Source organism: Sciurus vulgaris, assembly GCF_902686455.1.
Source record: "Sciurus vulgaris genome assembly, chromosome: 5".
Taxonomy (NCBI): domain Eukaryota; kingdom Metazoa; phylum Chordata; class Mammalia; order Rodentia; family Sciuridae; genus Sciurus; species Sciurus vulgaris.
In genome coordinates, this window is record NC_136465.1 from 164929864 (window position 1) to 164955462 (window position 25599).

At 47.4% G+C, this 25599-nt stretch overlaps 1 long non-coding RNA gene across 1 annotated transcript in view; it reads left to right on the plus strand.

Moving 5' to 3' along the window:
* Window positions 1-1168: 1168 nt before the first annotated feature.
* Window positions 1169-25599, plus strand: part of LOC306662792 — an 83980-nt gene continuing 59549 nt past the window's right edge. Inside the window, exons 1-5 of the long non-coding RNA XR_013764251.1 lie at window positions 1169-2070; window positions 3759-3903; window positions 8741-8921; window positions 13909-14044; window positions 14997-15162. This is a non-coding gene — a long non-coding RNA (uncharacterized lncRNA). The remainder of the gene's footprint in view (window positions 2071-3758; window positions 3904-8740; window positions 8922-13908; window positions 14045-14996; window positions 15163-25599) is intronic.

The window sequence follows — 25599 nt, forward strand, 5'->3', positions numbered from 1 at the left end:
TCCTAGAGGTCCCCCACAGATCCTTGCCACGTAGCTTGCTCCTCCCAGGCTAGTGGGAGGATCTCTCATCTCTCTCTTTGGTCTGCTAAGGTGAGTCTTACATAGTCACACAACCAGGCAAGTGAGATCTCATCACCTTTGCAATATGATGTCATCCAGCCCAGGGAGTGGCAACCTGTCACCTCTGCCAGAGTCTACTGCTGGGAAGTGTGTCTCAGGTTCCTCTCACTGGAGAGCCTGACTCCCTGGGGTCACCTTAGGGTGTGTCTGCTGCTATTCCATTCTGGCTTTGCAGGACAAAGGCAGCCATAGACAACACATAAAAACCAGGACAGGTCTGTAGTTTGCTGACCCCTGATTTTTAGAGTATTATGATACTGTTGCCCTGAATGAAGGCGATTTTCATAAGAATATTACTCATGGCCTTATTTAGCATCCTCTTTATGATAAATCTTGGAATAATTTTTCTTTTCTGGTAGCTGTGTTTCACATGAGAAACTGGCTGGTTCTAATCTCATGAACACCGTATAAAAATACTATTGAAGTAAAATATATTGGCAAAAACCACAATGAACAGTTATTTTTAAAATTTTATTGGATTTCCTTCTTCACTTTGGCTTCAGCAAAGCCAAGCCAGCCATACCAAGTATAAAGGATTCCATGATGTATATGTTTAATGTGTGAACCAGTTCCTGGTTCCATACAGTGTTCCAGTCTTGATTTCTCTCATTTACCTACAAATTAATGTATGTTATCTTGCTGCATTGTCTTTATCTATGTCTTCGATCCTTTGTTGCATAAGGTTAGAAAAATGTTTTATGAAATAAAAAAGTACTGCCTTTAAGTGTGTGTAGGACTCAGAATATGAACAACCCCTGTCTCCAAACTGGAACAAATAATTCAGTGGAAGGGCCTTCAAGCTCTTCTCTTGTGATTGTGAGCCTGAAGAGAGTGTTGAAAAAGTCATCTGGAGGGAATATTTCGAGTTTCTTCTTGTTGAGTCAAGGTCTGGGTTTGAAGTGGAGGATTAGTGTTAGCTCATGGAGCTGCACCTGGGTGGGGCTGGGCTGGGGCAGGGAACACGGCTCAGTGCTTCTGGACCCATGAGATCACTGAGGGACGTCTGACAAGGGTGCCATTGTGCCTGGCGCCTTGGTGGTGGGTGCTGTCTCCCTCCAAGGTTTCTTGCAGCCTGCGGGAGGCAGCTGGGGAATGGTTCTCCAGTGAAATCACCAGGCCCGGACCGCAGCTGTCAGCCTCACCCTGCACACCCAGGTCCCATCCTAATCTCCCCGGGAGGGGTGCGGAGGGCCAGCAGGCAGCCTGAGTCAGCAGTGGCCATGTGGACCTGTGGGCCCCAGAGCCCTGAGGTAGCTCAGCTCATGTGACCTCCCCAGGAAACCTGGTCCCCTTCCCATGGAACTGGCTCAGGAGGCCGGCTTTCTGAAGACAAGGGACTTCGGCTGCTCTTCTCTTTCCATGCCACGGATCCCCTGGAGTCTTGGGATTGTCCCTGCGGGCAATGTGGATGTAGATGTGTGCGTGACTGAAATGGCTCCTCAAGTTTCTAGCACAGTGCTCGGCATGTGGTATGAATGAACCTGAAGTGAGCTAATTTAGGAAAGCGTGTTTTAACACATGGTCCCTGGAAAACAGCAGCTTCTTTTATCCAGCAATGACTTTCCTTGGTAGGCAGGATAGCATGGTGGTTCAGAGCTGTAGTTCTAGAGCCAGGCTTCTGTGTTCAAATCCCTCCTTATACACAAACTAGCTGTGTGACCCTGGACATGGTGCCTGATTTCTCTGCTTCATCACATATAAAATGCAGATTAAAATAGATACTGAATCTGTTATGTCCCTGTTTCCTTTCTTTGTTTTCTTTTTGGGGAAGCTGGCTGTCATGTCATGAAGACATGCATGTGGTGAGACACTGAGGCCACCAGCCCACAGCCATGAAGTGAGCCCTCTTGGAAGTGGATCTTCTAGACTCAGTCAAGCCTTCAGGTGACTGTGACTCTGGATTGCATCTGGATGGCTGCCACCTTGAGACCCTGAACTTGAAACACATAAGTAAGATACTCCTGATCTTCTGAATCTTAAACACTGCCTAGGATAATAAATGCTTGTTGTTTGAAGCCAACACATGTTGGGATAGTTTGTTAGGCAGCAATAGATAACTAATACAGGTGTGTGTGTGTGTGTGTGTGTGTGTGCGTGCGTGTGTGTGTGTGTGTGTGGGGGGGGCACAGCATGGAATGCCATTGTGGAGTTCACACACCACTCCAGTGTGTGTGAAGTATGTGATGAAGACAGTCTAGGAGTTTCTAGAGCGGGAGCCAGGTATGACTTGAAGATGGTAGTGGTCAAGGGAGGCTGCCTACAGTCGGTAACACCTAAGTTGCATTTGAAGGATGTGCTGAGCTAGTCAAGCAGGTCCAGGAATGGGGAAGGGCTTTTCAGGAGAAGGAAGAGCATACACAGAGGCCTGGAAGGAAGAGATGACAAACAAGGGTTGGATGGGAAAGGGGCCTTGGGCTCCAGATGGAGTTTGGACTTTGGAGGGTTTTAGGCAAGATGAGATTGCACTTCTGAAACATCAACCTGGCTTTGCCTTGGGTACCTGACCATGTATTTCCATTTATTTGTTCTATGAAGATATTAGATTACATTAGTAGACCTATGTTGCCTTATTTTTTGACGTAGAAGTCACTCTGAATGAATGTATTACATTATTGAAAATAACTTTAGGTTGTGATGACTTTATCATATAATAGGCATTAAATGAAGTCTGATGTGATGGCATAGAGAACAGTCAATGCCTTCGTCTTCCCAGGTTCTGCATTGGTGAATTCAACCAAAAGTGGATCAAAAATACTTGAAAAAAATTGTGTTTGTACTGAACATATAAGTTTTTCTTGCCATTGTTATCTGAGTAATACAGTACAATAACTATCTACTTAGTGCTCACATTATGTTATGCTTCATATATAATTTAGAGAAAATGTGAAGTTCATAGGAGGATTGTGTAGGTTATAAGCAAAGGCTACGCCATCATATTTAGGTATCCATGGAATATGCTGGAACCAGTTACCTCAGGATACTGAAAGATCACTGTTTTGAATGTGCCCTAGTTGATTTTATCAGTCTCCATTGATGCATACTTAGATTATTTTTATTCTTTTTGCTATTTCAAGTAATTATGAGGGTTGACCTGAGAAGAGTCTTCCAGAATCTTCCTTGGCAAGTTCTTTTTCTGGTGTATTTTAGTAAGGGGCCGAGGAGCATACAGGGACAAAGATGGAAGAAGAGGCAGATGAGCCCCAACTCTTTGGTATACTAGTGACATCATCTCTGATATTTTCTAAGACATTCTTGGTTCAGAACATTCCACCTCACTGGGGCCATATATCCTGAGCTTGGGGTCGGAAAACACTCTTGCCCTTCCGGGCAGTGAACTTTGCGCCTCACGGCTGCCCTGAATTACTTAATTACTTCAGTCTCACACCTACTGTGCAGCTTCCTGCCTTTGCCTCTGCTCCCACACACCTGGGATGCACCTCTTCCTCCACCTGTCACCAGTATTCTAAGACTCATCTGAGCATCTCCTCTGAGCAGGTTTTTCTGACTCTTTGCACCACCCTAGACTGGTTTGGGGTCCTCTCCTCCATGAATCTGTAGAGTCTTAGAACATGTATGGCCACATGTCAAGCTCAGTACAGTATATCACAATCATCATTTTCTGTTTCTCCTCCACTCAGCCATGACCTCAGCAAGGAGAGATGATTGCAATTTTAAAAACACATATCCAGCAACTCTATTATGGTGTACAATGACTGGAATATTTGGGTTTTTGAGAACAATTTGATTGACAGGATATGTGAATCAGGAGCTCTGATGGGACAGGTGAGTAGTTGGATCATCCAAGGGCTGGGCTTTTGCTGGGTAAAGATAAACCAGTTGAGAAACAAAATTAAAATTGCCAAGAGGGTCATAGTAGTGGACCATGGTGTCTGTGGAATGGGAAGGAAGAGAAGACACGAGGGTCTGGCAGAGAGGGAACAGATGAATCCAAGAGCTAAGGGCTCTGTGGATTTGCAGTGTAGGTGGTGAGAGTAACACCAAGGCTAGAGTGATGCATAGTGGCCCTCAAGCTCAACCATGCATGAACACCATCTAGTGATACCATAGCTCCATCCTTGTCCCCATGGTGATCAAATAATGAGGACAAGGTTTTGAGAAAAAGGAGAAAGAAGCTTTTTTTTTCTTTCTTTATTTTTTTACAGACTGCATTTTGATTCATTGTACACAAATGAGGTACATGATGTAGATTCATACCATTTGTGTAATCATACATGTACATAAGGTAATGATGTCTGTTTCATTCCACCATCTTTCATACCCACCTCCCTCTCATTTCCTTCTACATAATCTAAGTTCCTCCATTCTTCTTTCACTCCCCAGACCCCACCCCCCAATATATATCATCATCCACTTATCAGGGAAAACATTTAGACCTTGGTTTTTTGGGATTGGCTTATTTCACTTAGCATGATATTCTCCAATTCCATCCACTTATTTGCAAATGCCATAATATTATTATTCTTTATGACTGAATAATATTCCATTGTGTATATATATCACAGTTTCTTTATCCATCTGTTGAAGGGCATCTAGGTTGATTCCATAATCTAGCTAATGTAGATTGAGCTGCTATAAACATCGATGTATTTTATTGCTTTGCTAGCAAAAGAGAAAAGCAACAGATTCACAGTACAGAGGCCGCTAGTCTAACTGCCAGGGGGTTCTGAGGGTTTTAAAAGGGGGCATATGGAGGCTGTTTTCCTGGCCTCATTATCAATTGATCTAATTAATGTTTAACTTCTATCTGAAAGAGCTGTAGTTCCAGTTTCTAGGTCCAGAGTTTCTTTTTTTGTGTGGGCAGTGAATGGAAAGGAAGATAACTTGACTTAGGACAGGAAGAATGTTAATCTTGTGGATGGGGAGGGGAAGAGGAAGAAGAAATAAAGAAACCATGTTAGTTTTAAAATAAGCTGCCAACCAGATGTGGTGGCTCACACCTGTAATCCTGTGACTTGGCGGCTGAGACAAGAGGTTCGCAAGTTCAAGGCCAGCCTCAGCAACTTAGCGAGGCCCTAAGCAACTTAGCGAGACCCTGTCTCAATATAAAATAAATAAATAAAAAGGGCTGGGGATGTGGCTCAGTGGTCAAGTGCCCCTGGGTTCAATCTCTAGTACTGAAACAAGTAAATGAATCAAATCAAATAAGCTGCCAGTGGTCCAGCAGCAAGGTTTATATTCAAATCATAAGGTAGACCTCTGTTACTTAGGGGGTTGTAAAAATTCAGATTTCTGAGTGTCTTAGCGTTTCCGATCAGTAGGTCTGAAGTGCGGTCCGGGATCTTCACATGTGATTAACACCCTGGGACGCTCTCGATCAACTCATCCGTGTGCCACCCGTGGATACTTCCTGAAATGGGAAGCACTGAGGAGAAGGTGCATTGTTGAATCTTAGGATTTCAGAGGTGGAGTTGCCCTTCCTGAAGTCAAGCTTGGGTGTAGCCACAGGGAGGTGTGGCTGGAGCAGGAAGGAAGGGGTGTGGCCACAGGGAGGTGTGGCTGGAGCAGGAAGGAAGGGGTGTGGCCACAGGGAGGTGTGGCTGGAGCAGGGAGGAAGGGGTGTGGCCACAGGGAGGTGTGGCTGGAGCAGGAAGGAAGGGGTGTGGCCACAGGGAGGTGTGGCTGGAGCAGGAAGAAGGGGGTGTGGCCACAGGGAGGTGTGGCTGGAGCAGGAGGACATGAAGGAAGGTGGAGATGAAGGTCGAGGGATGGAGTGGGTTACCCCTGTGCCTGTGATGGTCACCAGGATGGTGGCAGCACTTTGGGGAAGGAAGAACTGAGCACTGATGCCAAAGTCCTCCCTGAAGGAAGGGTGTGGCTGGCTCGGAGGGTATTCTGTGATCTCCATGCCCGGGTAGGGACGTTGCAAACCAATAGCTGCGGTTCTTAGATGTGACTGACTGCCGTCCTTCAGGGAGGGGCCTGTGTGTGACTGAGAAGGAGGGAGGGTACCTGTGGGAATGTTATTCTTACCAGTATTCCTAAGGCTCCAGGCCTGCCAGGTGAGAGGCTAGGCAGGTGCCTGCGAAGTTCCGTCGAAGGTGGCAGGAGCGTAATTATGGGCATAGACAACGAAGACCCTCACTGACAGGTCACTTGAGGTTGAGGTTAGAGAAGAAGCTCTAGAAGCATCTCTGGTCCCAACATACCATCATTGGTGTCAATAGAAATCATCCTTGGCAAATAATCCAAGCATCTCAGGTCTGGTATCGTGGGAGATGTGACATTCTAATGAATTAGACGTCTTCCTGCCAGTGGATTTGAATCCATCTGAGAAATAGAAGCAATAAAAAAGGATTCCATTATCAATTACCCAAAGCCGGATGAGAGAATGTGGCTTAGAAATGAGGCTGAAAGTGGACTTTCTACTTCTGCTCCTCCAACCTAGTGCCCATTTACAGGATGAGTCACATCTGTGGACTCAGTCCTGCCCCATCTCCACCCTGGAGGATGCTACCCTGGGCACAACTCACCCATCATGGGAAATGGAAGCTCTAGGCCTGCCTTTCTATGCTGGGGCCCACCCAGGGCAAATGCTGTCCAGTGGAGGAAAGCTTCCACCCAGTCACCAAGGAGAAAAACTGCCTCTCCTGCTCTAGGAGGCACAACAGGCGGGGTAAGGAGAGTGGCCTGAGCAACCCATAGTGCTTGAGGAAATTCCTATTTCATGGGCCAATTCATAGGAAAAATAAGAGCAAAATTTACTCCTCCAACTCTCACAGGGTAGGAGAGATGCCACAGGTTTCTGTGGAAAGGAGGTCAAACCCCTAAGAGCAGGGTCTTATAGGAGAGAAACTTGGTGAGAATCCAAACGTTGGTATCTACTGCTTGATTTCTTATAATTTTACCACTAAAGCCTTTTTTAAAAAAAATATTTTTTAAAATTTCTTATAGACTGCATTTTGATTCACTGTACACAAATGGGGTACAACTGTTCATTTCTATGGTTGTGCACGATGTAGATTAACACTATTTGTGCAATCATACATGTACATAGGGTGACGATGTTTGTCTCAGTCCACCATCATTTATACCCCCCTCCCTTTCATTTCCCTCTACATAATCTAAAGTTCCTCCATTCTTCTCTCATCCCCCACCCCCATTATATATCATCATCTACTTATCAGGGAAAACATTCGGCCTCTGGTTTTTTGGGATTGACTTATTTCGCTTAGCATGATATTCTTCAATTCCATCCATATATTTGCAAATGCCATAATATTATTCTTCTTTATGGCTGAATAATATTCCATTGTGTATATATACCACAGTTTCTTTATCCATTCATCTGTTAAAGGGCATCTAGGTTGGTTCCACAATCTACCTATTGTGAATTGAGCTGCTATAAGCATTGATGTGGCTGCATTACTGTAGTATGCTAATTTTAAGTCCTAGGTTTAAGTATAAACCAAGGAGTGATATAACTGGGTCAAAAGGTGGGTCCATTCCAAGTTTTCTGAGAATTCTCCACACTGCTTTCCAGAGTGGCTGCACCAATTTGCAACTCCACCAGCAATGTAAAAGTGTGCCTTTTCCCCCACATCCTCACCAACATCTATTATTGTTTGTGTTCTTGATAATAGCCATTCTAATTGGAGTAAGATGAAATCTTAGAGTTGTTTTAATTTGCATTTCTCTAATTACTAGAGATGTTGAACATTTTTTCATGTAATTATTAATCACCTGCATGTCTTCTTTAATGTGTCCTTGGCCCATTTATTGACTGGGTTCTTTGTATTTTTGGTATAAAGTTTTGTAAATTCTTTATAAATTTTGGAGATAAGTGCTCTATCTGAAGCGCGTGTGGGAAAGATTTTCTCCCACTCCGTAGGTTCTCTTTTCACATTATTGATTGTATCCTTTGCTGAGAAGAAGCATTTTAGTTTGAATCCATCCCATTTATTGATTCTTGCTTTGATTTCTTGTGTTTGGGAGTCTTTTTAAGGAATTCTGATCCTAAGCCTACATGATGAAGATTCAGGCCTACTTTGTCTTCTATTTGGTTCAGGGTCTCTGGTCTAATTCCTAGGTCCTTGATCCATTTTGAGTTGAGCTTTGTTCAGGATGAGAGATAGGGGTTTAATTTCATTTTACTGCACATGGATTTCCAGTTTTCCCAGCACCATTTAAAAACAAAGGAACTCATGTCCTTTCTTTGGGATCCAACAAGCATGGCATCCATGAGATTGCTTCTCCCACCTCCCTGACCATGGGGAAAGTCATGCATGGTTCAGGCCTCTGAAACTCATCATGGTGACCGTGTCAAAGTCATGCCTCCCCAACGTGGCTCTCAGCCAGCGACAGGACGCAGGGTCATAAAGCATGGGACCTCTCTGAGGGTCAATCTGGCTTGACAGCTCCCTGCTAGACCCTTCTTGGATAGCTCATCATTCTCTATGCTCCTACTGACCTTGCTCCTTCTCCTAATATGGGGTCAAGTGGCTTCCCTTCCCATTTTCTCTCATTTCCCATTTCCCCTAATAAAATTCTTGCTATTGAGTTTTATCTTGATGGCTGCTTCCTGGAGGGTCCAGGCTAGCACAAGTGAAGAAGGAGGGTGTGGTGGCCTAGGACACTTACCTTACTCTGAAACCTGCTGTAGGTCCTGATGAAATCTGGGAAAGCTCCCCAGGTCACAGGCTATTGAGTGCAAAGATGTCAGACGGTGAGAGTTTGCCTGGCAATAACTGCGCTGGACAGGGCGTGTTCGTTCAGGACCTGAGGCTCAGTAAGACGAAGCACCTGGACCAGGATCTTCCGGCTGCTGAGTGAGGAGCTTTCAGGTGAGAATCCAGCCCCTTGGGCTGCACCTTCTGCTCTTTCTACTGCGTCATGCTGTCTACGAGGGGGGCGGGTGTCTTCCCAGGTGGAGACACAACCAGGAGACTTGACCTGCACCTGTCGGGTGGCACCCAGGCACCTGGGGTGCCCCGGAGCCTGCAGATATCTCCAGGGGCCCTTCTTGTTTTAGGCCAGCCCTGCTTGAAGTAACTGCTGAGCACTGAAAACTGGTTTTTCTGAAGTTCCTAACTTAGGTCAAGATCAGAGTTAACAGAGCCTGTAACGGACCACATCCAAGTCTCAATCAAGAGGTCCAGGGGCGCACACGTTAGGATTGGCGGCCCGTGACAGGTTCCTTTCTCTATGATCTCATCTAACTAGGCGGGTCAGCTCCACCTGGAACCTGCATCCTGAATCAGTCTGTTCTCCCCGCTGCCTGCCCCGCGGGCACCACTGGCTCCTTCGACCCGTGCTGGTCTCCTCACAGGTCTCACTGCTCCAATGGCCTCTCTCCAAGGCGGCTGCTCTAAATGTAAAATCAGATCACGGCCCTTCCCTACTTGAAACCCTCAAGTGATTTCTCACTACCCGGAGAGAGAACGGTCCACACTCCTCATAGCTCTTGTCTTCAGTGACCAGGTGCCTGCCCCTCACTCCTTGATTCAGCTGCCGAATCTCCTCTGCTCCCACTGCTGCTCTGGCCACAGGGCACCTGTGTGTTTCTAGAAGAGACCAAGTTCTTCTCCACCCCTTGGCCTTTGCACTGGCCATTCGCTTGCCCAGGATGCTCTTTCCATCTCTGCCTGCCTTGCTTCTCTCTGTCATTTAGGGTCTCCATGGCCTCATGGTCCAAAGTCAATTCTGCTCCCACCTCAAACTGCTTTCCTCTCTCTCTCTTTCCCTCCCTCCCTCCCTCCTTCCCTCCCTCCCTCCCTCCCTTCCTCTCTCTCTCTCTCTCTCTCTCTCTCTCTCTTTCTTTCTACTGGGAATTGAACCCAGGGGTGCTTAACCACAGAGCCACAACTCTTTTTATTTTTTATTTTGAGACAGGGTCTTGCTAAGTTGCTTAGGGCCTTACTAAATTGCTCAGGCTGGCCTTGAACTTTTGATCCTCCTGCCTCAGCCTCCAGAGCTGCTGTGATCACAGGCATGCACAACTATTCCTGGCTTGCTCTATTTTCTTTTCTTTTTTTACTTTCCTTTTTTTTTTAATTTTTACAGACTGCATTTTGATTCATTGTACACAAACGGGGTACAACTTTTCGTTCCTGTGGTTGTGCATGAAGTAGACTTATACCATTCGTGCAATCATACATGTACACAGGGTAATGATGTCTGTCTCATTCCACCATCTTTCATACCCTTGCCCCCTCCTCCCTCATTTCCCTCTACATAATCTAAAGTTCCTTCATTCTTCTCTCAACCCCAACTCCCCCACCCCCATTAGGTATCATCATCCACTTATCAGGGAAAATATTCGGCTTTTGATTTGGGGGATTGGCTTATTTCACTTAGCATGATATTCTCCAGTTCTATCCATTGATCTGTAAATGCCATAATGTTATTCTTCTTTATGGCTGAATAATATTCCATTGAGAAATGTAAATTAAAACAACTCTAAGATTTCATCTTACTCCAATTAGAATGGCTATTATCAAGAACACAAACAATAATAGGTGTTGGAGTGGATGTGGGGGAAAAGGCACACTTTTAATTGCTGGTGGAGTTGCAAATTGGTGCGGCCACTCTGGAAAGCAGTGGGGAGAATCCTCAGAAAACTTGGAATGGACCCACCTTTTGACCCATTATTCCACTACTCAGTTTATACCCAAAGGACTTAAAATTAGCATCTACAGTAACACAGCCTCATCAATGCTTATAGCAGCTCAATTCACAATAGGTAGATTGTGGAACCAACCTAGATGCCCTTTAACAGATGAATGGATAAAGAAACTGTGGTATATATACACAATGGAATATTATTCAGTCACAAAGAAGAATAATATTGTGGCATTTTCTGTATTTTATTGAGAGCACAAGCCACAGTGAGAAGCCACACAATTTTCTTGTTTACATGCTTACTGCCTGTCCCTCCTCACTGCAATGTCAAAGCCACCGGGGTAGCCTGCATTAGCCTTCTTCGATTCTGCATTCTCAGTACTGAGAATAGTGCTAGGCATACAGTAGGTTATCAGTAAGGATTTGCTAGCTGAATAAAGATCAATAAACAATGAAAGTAATGTCTAAACAAAAAATGTAAGTCAGTGTGTAAATGGGATTCTAACATATGGTCCTGCAGCAACCTGTTTTCATTCCATTTACTCTTAGAAGAAATCTGCTTTCTTTTGCCATGAAGTTAAGCTTCAAAGAAAATTTAAAGAAGAGTTGAAGGTTTGATATAAGATGGGAAAGACCTGTGGATTCTGTCTTCATTAGGTTTATATCAAGGAAATGAGAACGGAAGTAACATTTAGTGGAGACCTATCCAAAGCCGGGACTGGCTTGTAGAAATAATGACAATGGTCCTTATTGTGGATTCGCATAGTGGTTCTGTCCCGGCTCCTTATGTGACATCCTTTCTGTCAATTAATCTTCATAATGATCCTATAAATGTGACACTGTCACGGTCCCCTTTGTACAGAAAATGAGCCAATGTCCTGAGACAGGAACTTGCTGGAGAAACAGCTGGCCACGACTGAGCTGGGATTTGAACCTTGGTCTCTGTGTCTTGAAAGCTCCCCATCCTACCACCCTACATGTAACCTGAACAGCTACCGTCACTTGTGCTCACAGGGTCCAGGCTTAGCACCATGGCTTCAGGTAAAGATCAGTAGATTCATTGACTGGGATCAGAACCCAGAGCTTATGCTGTTCACCTCAGATCACTTGGCCCTTTAAATAGCGGTGACTTTCCTTTGCCTTTGGGCTCTGGTTTGTTCTCCTGGGAAGAGATGCCAATGCAACTCTGCGTTGCCTCATCTGCTGTCAGCAAACCAGGGGCCTGGGAAGGTTTTGGATGATTCATGCGAGTGTGGCATCTGCATCTGAGCATTAGAATAACATCTGCTATCTGAAAGGACATCTGAAATGTTTTTTGCAAACCCACTGATTCTCTGATATTTGCAGGTGAGTGCAGGTGTTGTCTGTGGGTCCTGGGCTCGGTCCTGGGCTCGGTCCTGGCTCCATCGCTTCGCTGCGTGACAGTACCTCTGGAAGCCTACCTCCCACACCTGTGTGTGCAGAGATCATAGCTCATGATCATGAGCTCCACATGCTGCCTCTGCCAGCCCTCTTAGTAGCATTAGCATTGGAGAGATTTTAAGCATCATATTGTATTAAACTAGAGGTCTGTTCTGGGCCAGATTGTCAGAGTCTGACTAAGTAGGAAGGCTGTAGACTCACCAGAGCAAGGTCATGACCGTTAATATTTTCTACCTCCATAAAATAGCAGTAATAATTCTTGCTCATGGGCATAAAATTGGGTGAAAACACCTACAAGGGCAATGATACCAGTGGTTAACATTTATTGAATACTTAATATTTTCTAGGTATTGTTCCAAGAATTTAGGATATAGTAACAGTAAGTAAGCCCACAGTAGATGCTATTATGATCTCCGTTTTAAAGATGAAGGACTGGTGGCAGGTATGTGTGGGGGATCTCACAGGAATTAATTAAATACGTGTTAGAGGCTGAGATCTTTCAGGGGAAGAAGCTTCACCATCCCCAGGACCCAGTACACAATAAGTATTGGATACACCTTAATTGGTGAATAAATAATAGACATCACAGGTTGGTATAGTTTTTTTGTAAGCGGCCAAACGGCAAACATGTTAGTCCTTGGACTCTATATGGACTCTGCTGCAATGTGTCAACTCTGACGTAAACCGTGTAAAGGCAGCCAGAGACAAGATGGAAATAAACAAGCGTGCCCAGGTTCTGATTAAACCATTTCTAAAACGGGTGTTGGGACAGATCTGACGGTGGGCTATAGCTTGTCCACCTCTGGTGTAGATGCTCCTGGTACTGATGTAGATAAACTGTACCATTTATTAGATGCATGAGCTGGGTACTGTTGTTAAGTACTTACATACATTATTTCGTGAGTTACAGATGAGATATAGGCAGGTTTAAATAGTGTATCCAGTCTGTTAGACCACAGCACCCAGACTTGGGAGACACTGTTAAGGATTTTGAATATTATCCAGGTGAAAATATAAGTTAGTTCTGGATCTTTACTACTCAAAAGTCTGGCCCGGGGAACTTGTTCTAAATGCAGCCTGTAGGGCCCTTTCTCAGAAATCTTGAATCAGAACCTAAGTTTTAACAGGATGCAAGTGATTCTCATGTGTGTTAAACTCTGAGAAGCAAACCAGATCACATTCAGAACAAACACTGTTCAATATCCAGAAGGGTTTAGCTCTTGTGAGTAACATAGCTGTGTTTGCCATCCATCCTGTGGGAGTCAACCTGCTACCGTCAGCATGTTGTCAGAACAGGACAAGGGAAGTCTAGATGCCCAATAGAAGCTTTATTGTCTAACAATTTCTGGAGGCTACTGGGAACATTAGCCAAGGACTTAATGGTGCTCAACTTAACGGCATTATGAATGTGTAGAGTGTGACAGTCATTTCACCAAATGAGGTCAGAATTTGTTTGTCAACACAGAGATGAATATCCAGGTTGAAATTTTCTCAGAAGTTCCAAATTGGACTCCAGTGTATTGATGAACCATTTTTTTTTTTTTTTTTTTTTGAGACTGACCAGGGAGGCCCAGTGCAGATACCCTTGCTATTGCTTAATCTAATTGACAATCAGCACACAAAGGAGAGAGAGGAATCATTCTGCTAACGAGCTCCCTGCCCTCCTGTCTCTGGAAGAATGTAGGCTGACAGGGACACAATTAAAAGGGGATTGATTTATTGAGCTGGAACGCTCTGGCCCGCTAATCTCAGCATCTCTGTTTCATGCAATCACCATTTCCAAACAAGAGTCAGCCCACGCAATCGAAACTTGTCCTGGTCACCAGGGAGCCAAAGATGCGCTTAGTTTACCAGAGGTGGCTCAGCCCTAGAAGCCCATAAAGGAAAACCACATGAAAGAAGTCCTTTCCTGAGTGAAGGCCTGGTAAGGATCTGGCATTTAGCAGGGACGGACAGACGATCTAAACAAAACGCAAGCCGTGGTAATGAACGCTGCCGCCCTTGGCTCCAGGGGGGAGATGGGTTAAGAAGAACAAATGGGCAGGGAGCCCTGTTTTCATCTTTTACATAATGAAACTGTAAATTTCTGTTAGAAATCACAGGATCATCAAGTGTCTGGAATGTCCATGGGGGTGCTGGTGGGATTCTAGGGAAGAGAAAAGTTCACGGATTTGCATTCAGTTCTCCCTTTGAACCGTTCCATTGAACCGAGGAAGCAAATCTCAGCTATGCACACGCCTAGCAGGATTTATAATTGTGGGGACTCGAGGGGGGCACCCAATAAATAGCACCTCTCCATTCACCAGCGTTCAGAACTGACTGAAGAGTGAAATAAAAGATGTGCCGTGGAGACTGAAAGACAGCATCATCTTTGTCACCCATAAAGGGGACACTGGAGAAAGTGGCTTCCGCCTGCAGGCTGGTAGATTTCTTGATAGGGAGCCCCAGCAGCTGTGAGAGGGTGGGCTGGGAGGAAGGGCGGTGGGAGATGTTCTTTGTGGGCAGGCTTGTCCCCAAGAGGGAGAGAAAAGGAAGGTTCTGGGGCCACCTGCCCAATTTCTCTTTCCAAATTTATCAGAATAAAACCATTGCTCTGTCTGTTCAGGGGTGGGACAGAGAGAAGCCAGGAGTGAAGTGGGACCTCTCCCACCGGGAAGGAATCTCCGCAGGGGGCCGGGGAGCACCTTTCCCCCCTTACATTGTTTTGAGATTAATGCCAGTAATAATAATAACAGCAGCAATGATACTAATAATATGTAAGGACAAAAATGTCAGTTTACTGAGTATTACTGTACTCAGGTGCTGGGCAGAATACCTTATCTCATTCAATCTTCACCACTCATTGAGATGATTTTGTTCTTCTCTCTCTGCAGGAGATGAGAAAACTCAGGCAGGGGTCGCGTAACTTGTCCAAGACACACAGTCAGCGGTGCCGGAGCTGCAGTGCAAACAGCCCTGCCAGACCCCAGCGCCTCAGTGAAGCAGCGGACCCACTCTGTCTGTCGGATGGAGGGAGTGGATGAATAAAATGTGGCACTGGGGGTGACAGGTCTCGAGGTCTGACTGGCATGGGGGAATCTGGGTGACGCATTGCTAGGCTTTCCCAACTGGGAGGCTGGTCCTGGAAAGTTGTGGTCTATCAGGCCAGGCTAAAAAGAGCTCACCTTTCTGTTCCAGAAGAAGCCTGGGGTAAGAGTCCCAGGAGTTTTCGTGGCCTCTGGGCCACGAACAACTACCCTGCTGGTCTCTGACTGCACTCTAGATTGGCTAGTGGTTTTGAGGCTCTCGTTTGCCTTCCAGGTGGTTAGTAGCCCAGACACAACTGGCCAGAGGATCACCTGGACATCTCCACACCTCTGTCCAAACAGAGCCTGAGCTAGAAATCTGACCAATGGATTGCAGAAGAGGACAGCAGAGGCTGGCTGATCATTGGTCTCCCCTCTCCCCTGGGGGTTTTCCAGTCTCCCATCCATCTGGTCACCACATTCTCTGATGTCCCTCTTCCCACTGGGCATTCAACAAAAACCAGAGCCCTTGGGTCCTGCTTGTTCTTAGCACCCTGAGATTTGGTTTTTGAATTCTTGCAGCAGGCTGACTCTCTTGATCGGAACTTCCTCCCTCCAGGAGAGGACCTGGCCCCTTCCCCAGGTACCTGCTTTCCCTTGCCGCCTCCTGACCAGGCCCTCACCCTGCCTGCCCTCCCCTGGGCCTGTTCTAATCTTCCTTTGGGAACGCCTGCCATTTTCCCCAGTTTCCTTCCTCCACCTCAGCCTTCCCCCACTACAGGCTTTCTTGGCCTTCTCAGCTTTCTTTTCAAAGATGTTGCCTTTTTTTTTCTCCTTATGTGGTCCGATGTGACCTGACGGGGTGGCTGAAGCAGCATAGTGGGGATAGAAATATGTGCTAGCCATCACAGTTTTTTTTTTTTTTCTTTTCTATTCTTGAATGGGGCATTTGCTATCAATTTATGGAGTCGAGCTGAAAGGTGAAGAATTTCCACTTAAAAATCAATCTCTTCAAATTGGAACTTTTTTTTTTTTTTTTTTTTTTCCCATTGTGGTCCAGATCTCTACCAATCGCATGCCCAGAGACTGTCCTTTTGAAGATTTCTAGAGAAATGTCTGTCTAGAATGTTCTAGAGCCTTGTGGAAGTTGATTTCTTGGACACTGGATAATGTGTCCTTTTGTCTTCCTTAGGATTCTCTCTCAGAGAAGTGGTGTCAAAATGAGGTGCTGCTACTGATGCCCCAGGTGGGGATGAGACCAAGAAGGTCAGGCTGAGGGTCCAGCTGCTCTAGAACTGCTCCAGGAGAGGCCTCTAAGGAAATAACTGTCCATGGAATAAACAAGGCAAAGAAACCTTATTGTTAGCGGAGACCCTAACTCCAACCCTTCCTGGAACCTTGGTACATCCAGGCTCAACCAGGCGGAGAGTTGCTGTTTTAAGCTTCCCCTACGGAGCGTGGAGAGTGTTGTTGGTGTCCCCTCTGTCCTCACCAAGCTGCGGCAGCCATACTTGGGCTACCTTGGGTGTTGCTTGCTGGGGACTCAGTGCTGTCCCTTTACGCATGGGACAGGGAGGGTGAGGCTGCCCACTTCACAGGGTGTGAAGGACACAATGAGGTGCTCTATCCTCCATAGCATGTGTCATTTGGCACCAAAGTGTGACCAGCAGCAGAGGACCTGAAGGAACACAGACCTGAGGCTCAGGCAGTCTTGGTCATTGCTTCGGTCCCTAGGGTCAGTCTTTAGGAGCCAGCAGAGGCAAATGGCAGGAGGAGGGCTCTCTTCCAGCCTTCCGGCCACCTTGGACCCAGTGTGCTGCTTCCTTCTCAAGCAGACCCCCTTCCCAGGCCCCCGATCTTCTCCTGACTCAGGCTTGAACCCCCAGCTCTCTGCTCCTCCTCTCCTTTACCCCCCCACGCAGAGCCAGCTCTCCCTCCACCTGAGCTCGCCCTCTCCAGCTCCCACGGCGCATCCTGCTGCCAGCACCAGACTGAGTTTCGGGTGGTCAGGGCAACTTCCTCTCCAGCGTCTCTGGCTCCAGCTGTCTCCTTCCTACAATCCATGTAGCTCGCTCAGAGATCCAGCTTTCCAAATAGCTCAGACTCCTCCGGCTGGCATTTGGAGCTCTGGGCTCTGCAACCCACTCCCCCTTCACACCTTCCTTCCTCTGTCCCAGACGCATCCCATCTGTCCCTGGCTCCTGGCTTTCCTCGGGCTGTTCCTGCTGGTGCTGCTCATGACTGGTCTGGAGAGGACTCTCCCCTCAGCACTTTGTAGGGGAATCTTGTACCTTTTCTCTGACGCTGGGGTCCTGCTGGGTGGCCTCGGGATTCCTGTGCTTTCACGAAGTCACTGGGGAAATTAGATGCTTTTAGACTCTGGTGTGAGAACTCCCATGGGTGAAACCCATGTTCTTTGGACACGTCTTTCCTCAGTTGTCTTTGGTGGCAGATGCTGGGCCAGGAGGGAGGAGTGGAGTGGGACACGTGGCCTAACACAAGGTGATCACTCTGGTGGTACCCAGGGAGCGTGGGCAGGGCCAACAGGGCAGGTGGTGGAAAATTATGTCACCCACACGTTTCCTTTTTGGGGGGATTCTCTCAACTTTCAGCAAATATGACATTCTTGAGGCAAAAGGCATTCCTGTGGAACCCAGGGAGGTGCTGGTTCGTGCATCTGTGACATCCCAGGTGGCCCAGGAGTGGGTGGACCACAGCAGTATGACAGGCTTCCTGATCAGCTTCTTCAGGGATGGGGGAGGGTTTGGTTCCCGTGACAGAGAGGAGTATAGTTTCTAGTCAGCTTCATGCTGATTTTTCTGCATGGCGGCTTGGGAGTTCTCAGATAGCATCTAGGATAAGTTTCTTATCCTGAATGGTTCCTGGGGACAGAACCCTAAAATCCTTCTTTTTAATATGTCCAGCCCAATGCCTGCACATGCAGTTGTTGATTTAAATTGAGATACTCAGGAAGGGAGTGCACGGTACCAGCGGGTTTGTTCCTTTTACTTAGTATTACATACTGTTCTTTTTAAATTTTTTTCCTGGTTTTATGTTTGATTCTTACATTGATCATGGAAGATACACTGTGATAAACTTGTAGGCAGATAAAGAAAATAGGGCTCAGAGAGGGTGAATGGCTTCCTGAAGATCACACAGCTGGAAAACATCAGATCTAGGTCTCAGAGTTCCTGGCTGAACATTTAGTGGTTGGTCGAGTCTTCCAAACCAGGCACACTGGTGAGTTCTTATGACTCCAGTCAGGCTGAACAGGGAAACAGTCAGGCTGATCTGGGAAATCAGGTTGCAGAGCTCTGTATGTTGACTCCCAAAGGAAAATGTCATAGTTTGAGAGTCTGAACTGATGCCAGGACCCTCTCCTCTTCCTTAACAATATCTTTGCAAAACATCTTGGCCATGCGTAGGTAGATAGCTAACGGTCACCATCATGCAGAAAGCAATTCCAGGATCCCAAAGCCTGGAACCCTCAGAAACCATAAATCATCTGACACTGAAGGGCACTCCAGTCCCTTAGAAATTTGGAGGATTCTCAAATGGTGTCCGCTCCACCCTGGCGGCAGCGGTTGTCCTTGGTGGGGTGTAATCCACAATCCACCGCCTTCCCTACTGTGTGTGCATGGATCTCCACCGGGAGCCCTGTGTGGGGTTGGTATCGCTTCCTCTCCTCACAAATGAGGAAATGAGGCTCTCATTAAATTACTTGCCCAAGTTCATGCAGCTGGTGACGGAGAGACACGGAATTCAAGCCCCCATTGGTTCTTAATCCAAGCAGGCGTCCTCAGCCACCAGACGCTCGGGCCTCTGAGCAGACATCGCTGATTGAACGGGGGCTGCAGGAGGAGGTCGGGGCCAGGGTGGCCAAGTGCCAAACGTCTAGTGCAGATAGCACAACTGTCACCGTGGAGAGAAGAGCCGACTGCTCCTGAGGAAGCGTGGGGCTGCCCCGGGTGCCAGGTGGCCTCACCAAAGGGAGACCTCATCGGGAAACGGACTGGGTATGAACCCTGCCAGAAACGTCACCAGCCCCGACTTAGGTCATATTTCAAAGTCTGGCTCAGGGCCCCTGGCTGGGGCGCAGGGCTGAGATCATGGCGGAGCAATCTGACTTTAAAATATATAAGGGCCAACTTGGGAGTTTTATCGCATTTCTGCCGCCCAGGCACGCAGTCAGCTGTCCTGTGTGTGCCGGGGAGAGTCCCACTTGTCATTAGCTGGGTGGGTTTCTGTCCTGTTCTCCTTTTTAATGCCCTGCCTAGACTGCGGTGTGCTGCGGGCCCGCCTGCCCCTCGGAGCTGCCCCGCAGCAGTCGCGGAGGTGAGTCACGGACAGAAAATCTGGAAGGCTCGTGGGGGGATGGAGAGCGGTGGCGAAACGTAAACGACGGCGATCCTCTTTCAGGCACACTGGTTAATGACCGCACGTTTGCCAGCTGCACAGGGCCTTCCTCCACGCGGGGCCAGAAGGGCTGGTTCCAGAGCGAAAGGGACCTTCCCCGAAGGGGCGGGGCCCCTGCGTCTTTGAAGGCGGCTGGGGTGAAATTCCCAGCACCAGCTGGAACCTGTGCGGATTTGCTCAGAGACACTTGGGTGTGAGCAGCCTCACGTTTTCTTTATTTTTCTAAAGCAAATAAATCTGGCTTTGTTCTCCACCTGCCAGGGCTGGCAGGAAACCCATTCGTAGTTATGCCTTTTTTGGGGGCCTGATGGGGAGGGGAGCTCATTCTTTCTTGGGAACATAGGAATCCCTGGGAAAGAGGCCATTCAGCAAGATCTAGGGGCACGTGTTTGGCCTTGGGTCCACGATGGGGAGACCCTGGCTGGTCACTGGCCAGGGCCATTGAAGGGGCTGCACATTCTCCCTAGGTACACGACTTGCTGTCTCCATCTCTGGCTGCAGGTTCTGCCCTCAGAGACTTCCACGTCTCTTCCCAATCTCAGGGAAGCTGATAGCAGCTTCTTTAGCTCTCCTCAGTCTTCCGGCAGGTGGGATGCTTCCCCTCTGGGGCAATCTCACCTCTTTAGGCTGAAAGGAAAGGAAAGGAACCAAACCACACAAACAAAAGCAGGAGTTATGTTCAGTTTTTCTCCTTGGTTTTTGTTCAGAAAAAGAGAAAATGACTCTCTTTGATTCCTTGGGCTGCTTCTTGCAAGAACAAGATGGAACCACTTCTCGTTGGCTTTCCTCTCCCTTGCTGAGGGGCCTGGAGCAAGTTACTTAAACCCTCTGAGGCTCAGATTCTCCTTTAAGTCAGGATATACAAGCCCTGAGAGCAGCAGCACCATGAGATTGGAGGATACGATGGGGGTCGGCCACCCGGCAGAGAGTCTGGCCCAGAGCTGGCTGTCGGAACAGAAGAGCTCACTGAAGGCGCCTGTTGCTTCTCCATCCTTGAGGACGGGGTGCACTTTATCTCAGCCTCCTCAGGGACTGGTCACCCAGGGGGCATCCAAAAATATTTCATTAACTGAATGGTTGTAAAAATGTTGGTTTAGGGGTGCTGAGAGGACTGAGTTTCCTTGGTCCGCCCAGCCGACTGGCCTTCACGCTGTGTGTCTGTGTACGTACGTGCACCTCGGATGTGCAGCATGATCCATGATGACGTCAAGACATCGTCAGGCCTGACAATGGAATGTAAGACTTGGATTTGCTCACTCAGGGCACCAAAGTGGGAGACTGTATTCATCTTGAGCACAGGGTTTTTTTTTTTTTTTTTTTTTTTTGTAATAGGCATGTGCTTCTCCAGTGCCCAACCTCCCCTATTTCTGGGGCTTTCTGTCCCATACTGTCTTGGTATCAGTGAAGTTTATAAGGAGACATGCTATGAGGAGACTTTGATTGGGCTCAGATAAATTTCATATCACACACATGTCACTTTCTCCCTTGTGGTCAATGGACAGCACAGGCACACAGAGAGAAGGTGGCTTCATCACTCACTTGGCTTGGGATGCTTTTACATGATGGTCTGTGATCTGCAGGCACTGGCTGGTGTCCTTCCAGGTACTGGCCAGCAGCCTCTGTGCCTCCCCACCTTCCCCACTTGACACAGATAGGGTCCTGCCTTGCCCAACTCCTCCAGCACACTCCTCTGATCTAGTCATCCTCCTGCTAAGCCAGGTGACCCTGACGTAGGGATGGGCCTATCACCCCTGCCTCCCACTCTTCCTTCTAGTTTTGTGGTTAAATTCTGTACACTTCCCCCACAAGCCTTCTGTTCAGAATCTCAAGAAACTATTTCAAAATGAAGAAGTGAAACACACCCTGCGTGTGTGCTTTCACAATCCCACCTCTTCTCAAGGCTGACCAGGGGAAAGGAATGCCTGGCAGTGAGGAACAGAACAGCGCCAGTGTATTCTTGTCTTAGTCTGTTTTCTGTTGCTATAACATAACACCACAGACCAGGTAATTTATAAAGAAAATTTTCTCACAGTTCTGGAGGCTGGGAAGTCCAGCTCAATGTGCTGGTATCAGGTGAGGGCCTCTGTGCTGTGTCATAACATGGTGGAGGGCATCACGCGGTGACACGGTGAGAGAGCATATGAAAGAGGACGCAGGAGCAAAAGAAAACTAGGAAGCCAAACTTGCTTTTATAACAACCCAGTCCTGAGATAACTAGTCCAGCGCTTCAGTGACAGCCTTAATCCGTCACGTCATGTGGGCAGCCTCTTAAAGGGCCCACCTCCCAACACCCTTACAGGGGCAACTAAATTTCAACCTGTTTTAGAGGGGCTGTCCAAACCACAGCAATTCTCTTTGTATGTAAATCTCTATCTAAAGATACCTGCAGGAATTTTTTTTTTTTTTTTTCTAAATCTGGGACTTTGTGAAGATGATGGAAGGATGGCAGGGACCGAGTTGACCCAGCATGACTAGAGAATGGTGATCTGTACTTCATTATGCATATTTAGTATGGGTGAATGAGGGCAGAGGAGTCACTGCATGCTTATATGTAGAACATTCTGGTTTGATTTGCAAACATACCATCTACTCTGTCCTTATTTCACCATGGACATTAAATGGGGGTGGGGTGGTGAGGACATAAATGATCTGAGTGTGTTGTGCGGGGGGGGGGGGCAGGTGGAGGGGAGAAAGTCAGAGAAGATCTGTCTGAGGAAGTACCAATTAGGCAAAGACTCCAATGACATGAAGAGGGGGAGGTGGGAACAAAAGGAACAGAGCCTTCTATGCAGCACGGGCAAAGGCCCTGGGGAGGCTGGCAGGATCAGCAGCCCATATGGCTGCAGGGGCATGAGTAAGCCAGGCGGTGGGAGGGACCAAGGGGAAAGGCAGGCAGGTGGGGTCCTCTCGGGCCTTCTAGACTGGGAACATTGGAAATTCTCTTCTAAGGCAAACAGGAAGCAATCGGTGGGATTTAACCTAGAGTGGGGGTTTGGGCACAGAGGTACAGTCTGATTCAAGATTTTAAGTTACAGAACTAGGTGAAGTTTTCTGGCTCACAGAGGCCATAAAGCCTTTTGTTCCAGGGATCACATAAAACCAGGAAGCAGAACTATTTCTCAGCTTGAAGGATGCTTGGAATCGTCTTGCTCTGTGGCCTTGGCAGCAGCAGAGAAGGGCAGGGAGAAGGGGTTGGATGTGTGGAAAGCCTGTTCCAGGTGCCATGAGGGGTGGAGAAAGGAGGCCCGTGAAACAATTTTCAAAGTCCTCACATATTGACAGAGGAGCTGGGGAGACAGAACTCACTTCAGGAGGTGACTCTCTAAGGACAGAATTTCAGGAGAATGGTACTTAGGTTAAAAAAAAAAAATCTTTGGGCTCTGGGGCCTTCCTGCACCTCTGAAATAAAAAGAAGCAGTGAGGTGACATGTTTATGGACCTAAATTTAAAAATGGAAGAGAGAATTAACTTTTGCTGTGCACCTATGCTGTGCCCAGCCCTGAGTTACGTGCAGTAATGACATCTCATTTCTCCTTACAGTAAACTCATGACTGAGGTGTATTTAATTAATAACCAGGTGGGCTCAGTGAGATCAGAGAAGTCGCAGCACTCTATAGATGAAGAAGCAGCCTGGGCACGGGAGCGCCTGGCTGCAGTGTCCCTGGGCAAAGCGGGATTCCCCCCGGCTGTTTAGGACTCGCCAAGGTTTCTCCTACTTTCCCAGCATCTGGGACTGGCCCTGTGTTTGAACCCCTTCTCTCTGCTTCCATCTTTCTTTCTCAATGGCTGCTTTTTATTCTCAGTGGGAAAAGAAGTTCCCTGGGGACCCAGAGCAGAGAATGATCTGGAACATCAGTGGGGTAGAAACCCTTGGAAGTTCTGGGAGGAAGGGACCTGACAGAGCCCCTAGGGCTTGGTGCTCAGCGTTAATGAAATTGCAGAAGCTGATCTAAGGGACACTGGCCTCCCACCCCCACTACTGGATGCCTTTGCGTTCAGGGTCACATCAGGACTCCTGGGAGTTTGAGGGACTTGTGACACTGTGGGTCTCTTCCTCCCTAAGAGCATATGAAAGTAACTTCATGGATTTATAGAGGTCTGGTCATTTCATTCTTTTCTGACCTGAGGGAAAAAAAAAAAACTTAAAAATTTATTCAACCCTATAAATTCATTTGTTTTTCCTTTGGATTGTAAAGAAATGAAAATGTTTCTGGAGTTCCTCAGCAGTAGGTGGGCCCTGGGCACCGTGCCCACCTGCCTCCTGGAGAAGTCAGCCTAGCGCTCACAAAGTGAAAGGAGACACTGAGTCTAGCTGGAACCTGCTGGTGGTTTTGAGATTTCTAGGCACCTGCCTGGTTTCTGGATGCAACTTCTCTAATCTGACACTGAGGTCATTGTGACATAGTCTAGGGCAGAGGCAGAAGCCAGGGGTGTGTGGCTCAGACTTGCTGGAGCACAGGGAAGCCTCTGTCCTGCAGCCCTGAGCCTGATTCTCATGCCCCTGCACCTGCAGCATCCCTGTCTGGACTTCTCTTTCCTCATTCGTCACTAGGACTTGGCTGTGTCCTTCCTCCCAACTCAGGAGGCATGAGACTTAAGTAGCACGCCCGGAAACCCTGTGCTCTGTTTAGGATGAACTATGTGAAATTGCCATTTTTTTGGATCAGAAATGGCAGCCAATAGTTACAGATGAGTCCACCTAATGTGAGTTTTCTGGTCGTATGAGCTCCTCTCTCCAGGAGGCTGTAAGTGTGGAGTGGTAGAGACTGTGACTTGGACATGGCTGTGTCCCCAGCAGCTAATCCACTGTCTTCTGAGCGCTTGCTGAGTGAGTGGTTGATTGAGCCAGAAAGGAAGATCCCCATGTGACTCTGTCCTGGTCCTATCGCCAAGGTTCTCAAACCTGAACAGGTGTTGTGATCTGTCTCCCAAGAATCCATGTGTTGGAAGCGTGGTGCTGGTCCACGAGGTGCTATGAGAGGTCGTGAACTCTTTTGGGTTCCTAGGTCATCAAGAACATCTCTTTGGAAAGGAATAATGCTGTCTTGGAGTGAGTTCTCTCAAGGGTGAGCTGTGACAATCCTGAGCTGGAGCCCTGACTCTCTCTGGCGTCCTCTCTGGTGACGGGATCTCTCGATCCTGCCCAGGCTCCGACCATGATGCTCTCTGCCAGAAGGCTGTCACCAGAGCCCAAATGATGGGAATCCCAACCTTGGACTTTCAACCTCCAAATCTGTGAGCTATTTTCTTTATAAAGTAGACTGCCTCTGCTAGTTCATAATAGTAACATGAAATGATGCATTCAAGAGACATCAGAATTCCCTGGGGGTTTGGTCAAACAGGTCACTGGGATATCCCAGGGATTCTGGCTCTGGAGACCAGTTTTACCCAGTTCTGGGTGAGCCTGCTGCCAGGCACCCTACTTTGAGAACCACTGCTTTAGATGAATAGTTCTCTCCTAGGATGGGAAAAAGGTTAGTCATAAGTATTTTAAAAAATACAAAAGTCCCCCCTCTACCAGGTTGAATAGAGTTCCCCCTGAATTCATGTCCACTCAGAACCTGTAAAATTACCTTATTTGGAACTAAAATCTTTGCAGAGGTGATCAAATTAAGACGAGGCCATTCAGGATCTGAGTGAGTCCTCCATCCATTAAGACTGGAGTTCTTGTAAGAAGAGGGAGGTTTGGACCCAGAGACAAAGACAACAAGACACTGGGCTGAGAGTCTTGGAGACAGAGATTGGAGTGATACATCCACCAGATAAGGAATACCGAGGGCTCCCCGTAACCCCCAAAACAGGTGAGGCCTGTGGGGGCACTTTCTCCCAAGAGGCCCCCATCCTGCCAACATCTTAATTTTAAACTTCCAGCCTCTGGAACCACAAGGGAGTTTTGTTGTTTTAAGCCACTTGGTTTGTGATAGTATCTTCTTGCAGCCTTACAAAACCATGAGACCCTGAAGACCCCCAAATCCAAGCTGGAGTCATTCTGCCCAAGAGGCCACGGCCACTCAGAGGTACCAGATGGAGCAGCTCCAGGGGGACCCGGGTGAATCAA